The 12,506-nt window shown below is 41.4% G+C and overlaps 1 protein-coding gene across 1 annotated transcript in view; it reads right to left on the minus strand.

Annotated features, from left to right (window-relative positions):
- The window catches only part of ptprfa (protein tyrosine phosphatase receptor type Fa), a 348,653-nt gene that overhangs the window by 306,104 nt on the left and 30,043 nt on the right, over positions 1-12,506 (minus strand). Inside the window, exon 2 of the mRNA XM_080882888.1 lies at positions 2,112-2,189. The gene's annotated coding sequence lies outside the window, so the exon portion shown is untranslated. The remainder of the gene's footprint in view (positions 1-2,111; positions 2,190-12,506) is intronic.

A 12,506-nucleotide genomic window follows, 5' to 3' on the forward strand; every position in this document is an offset into this window, starting at 1 on the left:
TTCAGTGATTGCAGTTAGCACAGCCCTTTGACTGGGACGCCTGTCTGTGAGGACTCAGCCTTTGTACCCGCCTGTAAACATGTTTTTATGCTTTAAAGTCGTACAGCACATTTCAACTCAGGACTCTATTGGAATTGACTCAGTGGCCATTTGAGGAACTGCACAGTTGTTGGCTTCATTTTTCCATCCCAGTGGTTGATTGATTTACATCAAAACAACCGTCCATTGCTAAAGGGCAATAACGCTTTTTTAACCGTGAGTCTGATTTTCCAATCTTCAAAATAAAAATAGGTGAACTACTGATCCAGCACTGAGAGAGAACGCAACTCCCCGACCCCCAAAAGACGGTCTTATCTCTCTTTGTTTGTTTAAAATTATTCTATATTTTAACTATTTAATGTTTTTCCACTTTTCCTTGGAGGACTGTGTCTCATATTCATCTTGACAGACTGTATTCCTACAACACCACACCTCTCACCACATCTCAGAGCGACACTTCTCTAGCATGTCACACACTTGTGTGTCTGCAGAGATCCTTTCCATCTTGCTGTCTGCACAAGAACAACAACCTCAGCCTGTCAGACCCAAAAACAAGCATTCTTACTTTGACATGTGAATTTGCCCTGTGGGACTTTAAAGCCATTTTGCAGTTTGCTGGTTACATTCTTACTCAGTACTGGACCAATCACAGCCATTTTAGTCAGTATAAATTATTTAGACCCCAAAAGATGGAAAAAAGAGCCAAGGTTAAAAAAAATGCTTCATTAAAGTGTGTCATTAATTCAGTCAATACAACTGGGACACTGTGCCAGCATTGTACAAATACTTCTAATCATCAGGAGGCAGTTCTGTTGTAACTCACGGTCAATGTTTTCACTAATATGGAAGAAATTAATGGGCTGTACTTCTGCTAACTTAAACCAACCAGAAGAACACCAGTAAGTGATTTGTGTGCTGTAGGGATGTAGTGAGGTCCTCAGGTAGGTTCAGCAGCAAACCCAAAGTCTCGGGGGGGTGTCTCTAAAGTGATGAAATCTCACGAGACTCCTATTTTAAAATGACCAACTGATTACATTTAAAAGCTGTTTTGGCCTCTGAGTAATGTACACCTCCATAACAGCGGCAGGTAATTTGCATTTGGAGAGTAGTAAGGCTGAGAGTTAAGGGCACTGCTGCTTTGATTAACAGGGTGCACTGGGAGCTTTAGCTAAATGCTGTGTGCTAGGCCTTGGCTCTGTTAATTAAAGTCAGTGAACTGGTCCTCTCAACTGTATTGTTGCTAATGGTGTCTTTTGGATTTGCCAAACACTACGTCTTCCTGTGTGTTGAAGCACATTTGTCTTAATCCAATAGCAGATATATAGCATGTCTTTGCTTTGCATCTGTACAGTTTATTAATGATAGCGTTAGCTGATCACGTCGGACTCAAACAGACCCAAATAGCGACCGCTAAAACGCTGTCGTGATGGGTTCAGAAGTCCGAATGTAGTGGCCGACTTCACAACGCCTATGCCCAGCTCTTTTTTGCAGCACGTGTTGAACTAGGTTGTTGTTCCCAAAAGACAAAACTCATTTACAAGTGTTGAGTTTTAAATTATTCAACAGATTCAGCAGTGATTTACCTGCAGGCTGGCTGGAGGTAAACTCTGCTGTGCTGTCATCTTATCTTCTTATGCCCATGATATTAACAAGCACAGCAGATAATTTCCATATGATTATGTTTTAATAGCAAAACAAAAGTGCGTGTGGTTGAAAAAAGAAAAGTCTAGGGAAACTAATCTGTATTAATGAATATAAAGGACAAACTGAACATATCGATTATTTTGTTTGACTGACTGATTCATTCTTCAATCAGTCAGACGCTGGCAGTAAGGGGACCCATCATATGCAACAAAGCCCGAAGCAAATCCTTCAAATTGCTGACTCCATCTGATCAATATTCAGCACTGGAGGCTTTCTGTTTGAGCACAATCAGTCTTTGTGTTACAGACTAAGAGCTGTTGTTTCCATAATTCAACTTTTTCACTAAAGTTATTTTCTCTCCATCAGTAACATCTTGGCTGCAACATACAAGACTGATTCCTGTTGGTGGACGACTGTTTATTACTTACGTTTGTTTGCCTGACATCACTGATACAGCTGATACTGAGACGCCTCGGCCAGCTTTAGTTCTTTGTCCTCGTGCCCTCCTGGAAGGAACAGAACATCGAGTCGATTACTTTTATTTTACCAAAACACCCACAGGAACAGGACAGTCTTTAATGTTAGCATGCTGTGGGGTGAATGGGACTATCTTATTACAGTGTTAGTATCCAGTGTATGCCTGCAGGCCAGCGAGATGCCACAACTCTAGAGCTGAGAGTCATACGGATGTAGTAAACCAGTAAAAAGAACTGGTTCTGTCTTTATCTGCAGCTGTTTATGTTAAACTCAGCTTTATCAGTGTGCACCGTGTAGTGCAGCTAGATTTGATTGTGTGTCAAACTTCTCTTACAGGTCTGTGAAGATATTTACAGAATTGTGCCTAACCAACTTTTTTTTGCCTTAAATTCACCAGGAAAGCTGACACAGAATCACACGAAGTCCACCGCTGTTCATTTACAAAGTCAACACATTTGTTTGTTTAAGTTAACACGAGCAGCTTTGACCAAAAAGGATTTCTTTTATCCTTCTGTTCCTTAATATGTTACTGGATGTAACATATTAATGTTGCCTGGATTTAACTTTAACAGGAAACAGCTTTATTAACTCTCCTAAATCCAGGCTAGGTTGCCCCTCCTTCTTTTTCCTCCTCACCAAGCACCCTCGTTTGGACACTGACATAAAGTGCAGGAGTAGACGTGCCTAAATTATTTAAACATGTAAAATGTGGATGGGTGGTGGGTAGCTGGCTTCTAATTATTGAGCGATACTGTTACATAATTGCACTAACACACCACACACTTCACATCCTGGGAAAGGCTGTAAGGAAAGCTTAGGTGTGATATTCAATAAATGGTAAATGGTAAATGGTAAATGGCCTGTATTTATATAGCGCTTTACTAGTCCCTAAGGACCCCAAAGCGCTTTACATATCCAGTCATCCACCCATTCACACACACATTCCCACACAAATGCAGTAAATTGTGTGATAATTAGCTATTTGACGTTTGCGTAGTCTAAAACTACTGTTGACCTGGTGATTCCATATATAGCAGTAATGTTATGACTTTGACATTTGAATAGCACAATAAGTTCTGATTTGTATTTGGAGATTTGACTGCTGATAGAATCCAAATAATGACAGCGCTCATCGGGTGTAAATGAATACAATAATCAGAAGGCATTAATAAATCCTGATGTGATAACATCTTGATAGCAGCTGCAGACTCCATGCAGGAAGTGACACGTCTAATCTCAGCATCTCCTTTATGTATGAAGTGATGTTTCTTTGAAGTGATTACTTCAAAGTCCTGCTGAAAACACTAGGGATGCACTTCATAGCTTGATGCAAAACCAATAATATCTTTTTCAAAAGCCACAATAGAGTCTTTTGACAAAATTGTCAAACATATGGCCCATGAGCCAGGATGGGCCCACCCAAGGGTCCAATCCAGTCCACTGGATGGCTTTGCTAACTCTGAAAAGCTTTATTTTTGGACTTTTGTTACAAGCGTTTAAGCCATGAAAGAGGATTTCCAGACTATTAATTTTATCTCAGCCAGGGGTCTGAATCATTGTCAGTTTAACAAGTTTTAATGCCTGACGAAAGCTAATCTGAGGAGCTGAGCAGGTGTATTTATTTGATAAATACTCATATTAGGGAGGGGCAAAGGTTCCAACAACGAATCAGTGAAGCTTCATACTGCTAAGTTTCAGACAGTTTGTTTACACTGGTGTCTGTATGATGTCATTAAATATGGCAGCAAGTATATGGTCTTCTCAGCCACGCAGCTCAAAATTATCCAATGAGAAAGAAGCTGGCTTTTCAGTCTATAAAGAGACAGAAGTTAAAATGGCCTGTGGTGAACCTATTATGAGTCATGAAAAGCTACTGTTGAGTCTGTCTACAGAGTCCAAGAGTAACAACATTATTTGAAACAAAGGACAGTGAACAAAGGGTGAAAATGTAGATTAAATGTTTGCAGATCTCTGAATGTTTTCAGCCGGTCAAAAATGATGCAAACCGTCAAAGCTTAATTACAACTTTTGCAAAAATTACAAAAGGTGAAATGAACAACGTTCAAGACTTTCAACCTTACAAACCATCTTTTTACCAGATTCAAATCATGGCAGAAATATCTTAAACTAACAACACAGGAACTCCAGCAACACTTAAAAGTGAAGAGGAACAATTTTATTAACTGACTAACATGTTTCGGCCTTCATCAGGGTCATAGTAATACATAACACATCTGGGCTTGAATAAAGGACAAGAAACAAAAAAAAAGTCAAATTAACCATCACATCTCCATGTTGTTAGCGTCTCATCCTCTCCATGCACCTTGGAAGAAGGCAAAGTTGTGCCAGAAATGTTTGCTGAGAGATATTTTTAACTCCTCACCTCCTGAAGCTGTGGAGTTAATATTGGTCCCACTGTTTGAAAGGCATCACTGCATAAAGTATTGAGAATCAACATTTCAGCGCTGTGACAGCTGTTGGCTAATCCTTTATCAGGAACTTCATAGCAAACACAATATTACTGCTTTCTAATATTTTACTTGGACATTAATGCATCCATAGAGGGATTATACGCTGCAGTTCTGCCTGTACAATTTACATTTTGAGATTTGAGCACAATGCTGGTGTATCTCAGCACAAAGAAAAAAGCCAAAGACAGGTGTTTCAGTGGCAACATCCCCGCAGGAAAGACTTTCTAGCTTAAGACCTTCAAATCCAGAGACCAATTCTCCCCCTGCTGAATACATTTAGAGAAGAAACCACAAATCCTGCAAGGATTGAAAGTGCCTCCCCCACACCTGCACACAAACAAAGCAAGCGTGTGTCTCACTGCTCTAATATTGCATTTTAAAAGCATCTCCTTCCCCATCTCATTCAGACTGCTTCACATTCAGCTGATTAAGTCCTCTCAGAGCCAATCAGAAGGCAGCAGCATGTGTGTCTGTTTGTAAATGTATCACTCCAAATTCCCCTCTATTCATTCAGGTTAGTCCAATTTAAATTGCTTTGCAGAAGAATGACAAAAATATGACAGTTTCAATTCACACAATTGAAATAATTTGAGACTAATGAGACAAAGATAGTATAAATTACAAGAGAGAATAGAACACTTTAAACATGAAACAGTGTAAAAGCAATTAGAAGGAGCGCTCACACGCTGGCTCGGTTACTACTGGAATATTTATTAACATTCATTAAGTTGTAATGTTTTGGTCTGTGTGACATTCATCAGATTTATGAGCAGCAGCATTTTCATATTTATAAATGCATAGGAAGAGTTTAGTTGGACCAATGAAATCCTTGCACATATGTTTGTCTGTACAACAGTATGAGCGAGATCATCAATATCTGAACATGGCAGCAGATTCAAATCCAAAACACAAAGTCTAGAAGTTTAAAGTCAAAACCGTCTACAAAGAGTTCAGAGTCACATTTCTATGCAGATTAATCTCCCTGAAAGTTAACTGACTTGTGTTATACTGTTCACGTCTACACTTCTGACCAGTTTTGTTTTGGATTTTAAATAAGCTAAAATATTAAATTAAGTAAAAGTTATTTATTGCTCGAGTGACAATATCTCTAATATCTAGAAAGCCTTTATTTATCTCAGCTTCCACCCTTGGGTAAGTAAAACTTGTTAAATACTACAACAGTTTCATCAGAGTAGAGGTTTCACAGTGGGCAGCGTCTGCATAATCCCTGTCCTCCCTGTAAATATACAAAATGTGTGTGTCCCTCAGGTCCTCTATTAAAGGTCTGGGGGGGTCTGAGGGTTCTGTCCAGGATCTTAGCTGCTGTCTTCTGGGCAGCAACCTCTGATGTTGGCCTGGAATCTGCTGGAGAAACTCTTCCAGTTTGGGGGTTACAGTGTCTAATGCTCCTATTACCATTAGGACCACTTTGAATTTGACCTTCCACATTTGCTCCAGCTGTTCCTTCAGCACCTGGCACCCCTGGCTCTGTTTGCTGTCGTCTGCTTTCAGGTCCACCAGCCGCTTGACATTGGTGGTATGTGACACCTTTTTCTCCCAGATGTTTTTCCAGTGTTGTTGAGTTTCAGCTCTGAGTGGCTCTGCCCTCGTGCTGTTATTCCCGGTAGATGAGAGAACACCCTGGATGGATCTTCAGAGAACAGGCCCTCTGCTTCTCTGGTTTATCTCTTCAGCCTCGTGGCTTTGTTTGTCTCAGTGTTATGGACATCTGTTTGTCACCCAGGGCCTGTCTCTCATGGAGACCTTGTGCACCTCAGTTAACCAGCTAACATCCTTCCAGGCTTCCTGGATTTTGGCTTCCAGCCTTATTCTCTACGGAGGGCTTCCTCTACCTGCGTCCGTGATCTTATACCCGAGTGCGTCTAGGATTACTTTGACCGGGGCCAAGATGAGCTCACTGCTTTGGGAATCTCCTTAAACCTTTGAGTAAATGTTGCTGTTAATGTTATTACATAAATGCAAGTATGAGAAGTTTAGATGTTTCTCATTTAACATGAGAGGGTCAGATAGAGGGGTTTTGGTTCTTTGTTTTCCTGCCACACATTCAGGTGTGCAGACATTTTGCACAGCAAACATAAATACAAAAAAATAACAATTAATGATGATTCAAATTCTCCATTAGATTTCAGCCAACAGCTCCATCACATGTGCAGCTGGTGGACGCAGCTGTGAAAGCAGGCTGAGAGTCTCATTGGAGTCTCATTAAAACCTACATCAAACCAGCAGGACAGCGAGCCACAGCGAAAAAGGCACACAGGGACTAAAGGTAAGACTCAGAGTATCAAACAGCTAATTAATGGTGCAACAGGACTAAAGGGCACAAAGAGGACAATGACTGGCTCATTATTTACAAGCCTTTATCAGCTTTTTAATGGGGAAACCAGACCCAAATTGCAACAAATTAGTCTTGCCAGAGGTTCACAGGAACATTAAATCATTAGCAGGTCTGACCTTGTCTGTGTTGCTGCGTTTTATAAACTGCAGGTCTCATTAGACCTCGGCCACAAACCTGTGACGCTGGACTTACATTTTTATAAAGATGCACAAGTATGGAACATAATTGATGGAAGGTAACTGAGTCCATCATGTTTCTCACTTTATCAATATACTCGCAGATTCCTTCAGTATTTATTTATTTGAATAAAGACACTTTGAACCAACGTCTCCAACACAGCGTCTTAAATTACTTTTCTGGAAAAAAATATCCACAGTTTTTTTATATGTATCAGACTGATTTTTCCATTGATTGTCAAGACTTAGGAAATGAAAAATCAGATATTCTAATAACACGGGAAAAGTAGAAGTTAAAGTAGTAGCTTTATTTTATTTTTTGCATACTGGTCAGATTCCTGTTGTAGATAAGGAATTAAATATTTTGCCAAATTTCTAAAAATAAAAACAACTAAAACAGCTATTATGAACTATTTGTTACAAAAACTGAGAAGAAACTCAGAATTAAACTTCAATTGAATTCAGAGAGTAAAAAAAACTCTGTTAATAGTACTCACAAATTTAAAAACATAAATTTTCAGAGATTCAGCTGGAGAGAAAACCTTCTCACCCCACATAGACCGAGTCAGATTAGAGCCCCTTGCTACTGAATATATCCGAATCATCAATGGAAGCATCCAGAAGAGACGCTGCTGCTGAATCGATCTGTTTGGGAGAATAAAAATGATGTAAGGATGTCTTCCATCGTGTTGTTGCACCTCAACCACAGCTCTTTAAAGAACGGCACTTGTGCCGGACAAACGAGAAAAAAAACAGCACTCGCTCGTTTTTCTCTTCTTCCTCAGAATTTACTTTACTTTTAAAAATAATACTAGACACCATTTACCCGTGTCTGATGACACAGCATTTTATTTCATTAGACAAAAAGGAAACAAGGTGGCAAACAACACCCGAGAGCCGAGCCTGGGGGTCGGATAAACTCCTGGCCACATTTGTAGCTCAGTCTAAACCTTAAATGTTCCACGTGGCTGTTCAACTAATGAAGAAATGGAATTCTTTGACAACAAAACAGTTTCATTGAAGTTCATTTCTCATGAATTTACAGTTTTAATCCAAGAGAATATTCAAAAGGATCTTGTTCATAATGAACTCATTTTTTTCTCAGAATATTAGCTTAAGCCCCCTCCCTCCCCCATAACATAAAAATGATCATAAGACTTTCATAAAAATGAATTCATGTATCAACTTTTTTCATTTTCACTTCCATTAATTTTCTAGCAGCCTCTTAGATTACCGCAGTAAATCTATTAAAGCACCTGATTCTCCGATTGAGCAGCTACTACAGTGAACCACTCTTTATGAATTTATGCCTCCTTATCAATAAGTTAAAAACATCAAAACAAATAATAATGGATTGCATTTATATAGCGCTTTTCAAGGCACCCAAAGCGCTTTACAATGCCACTATTCATTCACTCTCACATTCATACACTGGTGGAGGCAGCTACAGCAGCCCTGGGGCAGACTGACAGAAGCGAGGCTGCCATATCGCGCCATCGGCCCCTCTGGCCAACACCAGTAGGTAAGTAGGGTAAAGTGTCTTGTCCAAGGACACAACGACCAGGACAGAGAGCCCGGGGATCGAACCAGCGACCTTCCGGTTACAGATACGCTTCCCAACCCCCTGAGCCACGGTTGCCCAATACAGCAATTTCCACAGTGAATGGCTGTTTTTACTATGATGAGCACACAGGTAATGATAGTTTTGCATTAAGAAACAGAGGATTAGCAAACCGTTGTCCTGAATACTTCTTCCATAATGAAATACATTCTAGGACCAATCATTAAGTTTACAGCTTCACCACCTGTTTCTCTAAATGTGGAGCTGAGCTGAATTTGCTGAATCTGTGAACTGTAAGTTTTAGTTGGTGAAAACCATTTCATCCAGTAGGAGACCGAGAGGTGACTGTTTAAAATGAGACACACACGTCGTAATTCTCTGCTAAATATTTCTCTTTAAAGTATGTTTCAAAGGTATTTAAAAATGATGATTTTCAAGGGAAACCTCTCACAGATTCATTAGTTTTGTAGGGTTCATGAACCAAACACTCACATCTGTATATCAACACCCGTCCAAAACATTTGATACCAGCAGCAATTTTTAGACAGATCATAATGACTCGCACTGTAAATGCAGCCTTTGATGTGCAGCCAAGCCTGGCTGAACTTAATAATAATTTGTTCCCACACAAACGAGGATCAGGCTGCCCTTGAAAAATTATCTCACTGAGGTCAGAGTCAGTTCAACATCATGTGCTTTTCATGTTGTGGAACGAGCAACCTACCAAATTAGATCAAGTTTTCTTCGCTGCGATTGTTCGCTGTTTTGAGGGGGAAGAAGTTCAAACGGCGGATTTTGTTGACTGAAACTTGAGAAGAGACGGGCAGCTGAAAACACCCGAGCTGGAGAGTCATCGAGCAAGCTTCCAGTCAAAGGCTGGTGGCTGCAGTCATTACACTGCTGCAGCCCAGCCTCAGCTAATACACACTGGGAATGTGTGTGTGTGTTTGTGCATATATGAGAAAATGAGAAAAAGACAGTGTACCGTAAGTTTACTGGAGGCTGTACTAGTGCATACAACATCTAAATGTGTCTTCTGAGTGTGGGTGTATTTTTACTGTATCTTTAAATATTGCTGTTCAAGGAACTAAATTTAAGAAATCGCTGAAGCTTCTAAAACTTGCATCTAAAATTTCACACTAGAACTTCTCTTTGTTCTGCTGCCAGCACAAAGACATGCTTACAGTGCTTCAAAGCTGGATTTCATGAGTCTTGGTGGAGAGCTGATGCACGAACAGAAGAGGAACTCATCAAATTTAGATCCAAATCACTTTACCTAAAATATAAAGTAAGGGCATTAACCTCAGTGGAGGATGTGTTCTTCAACCGCCCTCCTACGGTTTGTAGTGCTATTTAACTGTCAGCAGGATTATGCAAAACCAACTGGGTTTCATGTAACTCAGTGGGAGGGAGGCCCCGCACAGTAGAACAAAACATTAATCTTTGGTGTGGCTCTAGATCGCTTTCTTTAAAACAGGACATTAGCTTTGGTGCTTTAGCAAGGCCCCAGTCACACAGTCCTAGAGATAAGACTGCTCGCAACCACAGGTCACTTAGGAAAAGTTTAGTGCCCATCCAGTTGGCAGGCGGCTGTTGCTAGAATCACTGTGGAATCAGCTGCTAAACTCCCAGTCATGCAGATACAGATACCAGTTTGCGTTCCCCTGACAACCACGTCCTTATGGAAAATGTATATTCCCTTACTGGTTGGCGAGTGGTTGTTGGAGGTTGCTAACAGTCTTACATAAAATTGGTCCCAAAGAGATGTATAATGCTACACTAAAAACTCCTTTCAATTGCTTTGGTTGCAAGTAAGTTGCAACAGTTGTCCACAGTTTGCATGGCAGACGCAAACATTCCCCAACTACTTGTGGAGCAGCAGTGAAACTGGGAAACGTGGGACACAAACCATATGTGGAAGTAAAACGTGCAACTTTGTTTTTGAACTGTGGGAGAGGTGTGGCCCCTGACTCAGCTGTAGGGGAGGGTGGTGCAGTGAGCTGAAGGCGGTGCCAGGCAGGTGAGTGGACAGGTGATGGTGATGGCACTGATGAGCAACGTCGGGGAAGAGCAGCGTGTGTGAGCACGCCCAGTAATAAAGTAACCAGAAATAAAGAGACACTCTGTGAACACTGAGCGTGGGCTCCGGTCTTTCTGCAAGAACGATTTCTACTTTTTCAGGTTTCACTGTTGCTCAGTAACTAGTTAGTAAGTGTCGCAGATAAGTTGGAGTCTCATGCAAAACACAGGACACTGCAGCAATCTGCTAGCAGCCCTACCAGAGGTGTTGCCAACTAGTCTCTAGCCCTCTTTTAACTCTTTTAAACATTTCCAGCTGCTCTCGTGTCCTCCAGCTTAGACTGTTCCAGCACCTGAGGCCATAAAAGTCTGTCTGAAGCTTAATGTCCTTCATTTTGAAATGAGAAAGCTCATGATGGAGCTGAGAGTCCGTACTGGTTCATGCACTGTAACCATGTGAGGTGGAGCAGGACAATAATGTGTTTCACCACATATTTAATCTCAGCTCAGCTCAGGTTCACCTTAAGTCCCTGTAGTACCATACGATTATTTTTTTCATCTTCTGCACACTATGTTACTTCTGGGAACAATTTAATTATCTTGTGCATACAAGATAATTAAATTGTAGGAACAGTTAATTATCTTGAGCACATGGATATTCAAATGCTTCTCTAATAACGTTAAGATGCAGAGATCCACTTTAAACTAGTGCTCACCCAATGACGTTTCATTATGCCACAACACAATTGGTAGAACTTCAGAAGCACACGGCCAAAACGTTTTGGAGAGAATCTGAGCTGTAGTTTGCTTTCCATACAGTCCTCCATACAGTCCTCCATGCAGTCCTCCATACAGTCCTCCATACAGTCCTCCATGCAGTCCTCCATACAGTCCTTCATACAGTCCTTCATACAGTCCTCCATACAGTCCTCCATGCAGTCCTCCATACAGTCCTCCATACAGTCCTCCATACAGTCCTTCATACAGTCCTCCATACAGTCCTCCATGCAGTCCTCCATACAGTCCTCCATGCAGTCCTCCATACAGTCCTCCATGCAGTCCTCCATGCAGTCCTCCATACAGTCCTTCATACAGTCCTTCATACAGTCCTCCATGCAGTCCTCCATACAGTCCTCCATGCAGTCCTCCATACAGTCCTCCATACAGTCCTTCATACAGTCCTCCATACAGTCCTCCATGCAGTCCTCCATACAGTCCTCCATACAGTCCTTCATACAGTCCTCCATACAGTCCTCCATGCAGTCCTCCATACAGTCCTCCATACAGTCCTTCATACAGTCCTCCATACAGTCCTCCATACAGTCCTTCATGCAGTCCTCCATACAGTCCTCCATACAGTCCTTCATGCAGTCCTCCATACAGTCCTCCATACAGTCCTCCATACAGTCCTCCATACAGTCCTTCATGCAGTCCTCCATACAGTCCTCCATACAGTCCTTCATACAGTCCTTCATACAGTCCTCCATGCAGTCCTCCATGCAGTCCTCCATACAGTCCTCCATACAGTCCTCCATACAGTCCTTCATGCAGTCCTCCATACAGTCCTCCATACAGTCCTTCATACAGTCCTCCATGCAGTCCTCCATGCAGTCCTCCATACAGTCCTCCATACAGTCCTCCATGCAGTCCTCCATGCAGTCCTCCATACAGTCCTCCATACAGTCCTCCATACAGTCCTTCATGCAGTCCTCCATACAGTCCTCCATACAGTCCTTCATACAGTCCTCCATGCAGTCCTCCAT

Source organism: Rhamphochromis sp. 'chilingali' (genome assembly GCF_963969265.1).
Source record: "Rhamphochromis sp. 'chilingali' genome assembly, chromosome: 5".
Lineage (NCBI taxonomy): Eukaryota > Metazoa > Chordata > Actinopteri > Cichliformes > Cichlidae > Rhamphochromis > Rhamphochromis sp. 'chilingali'.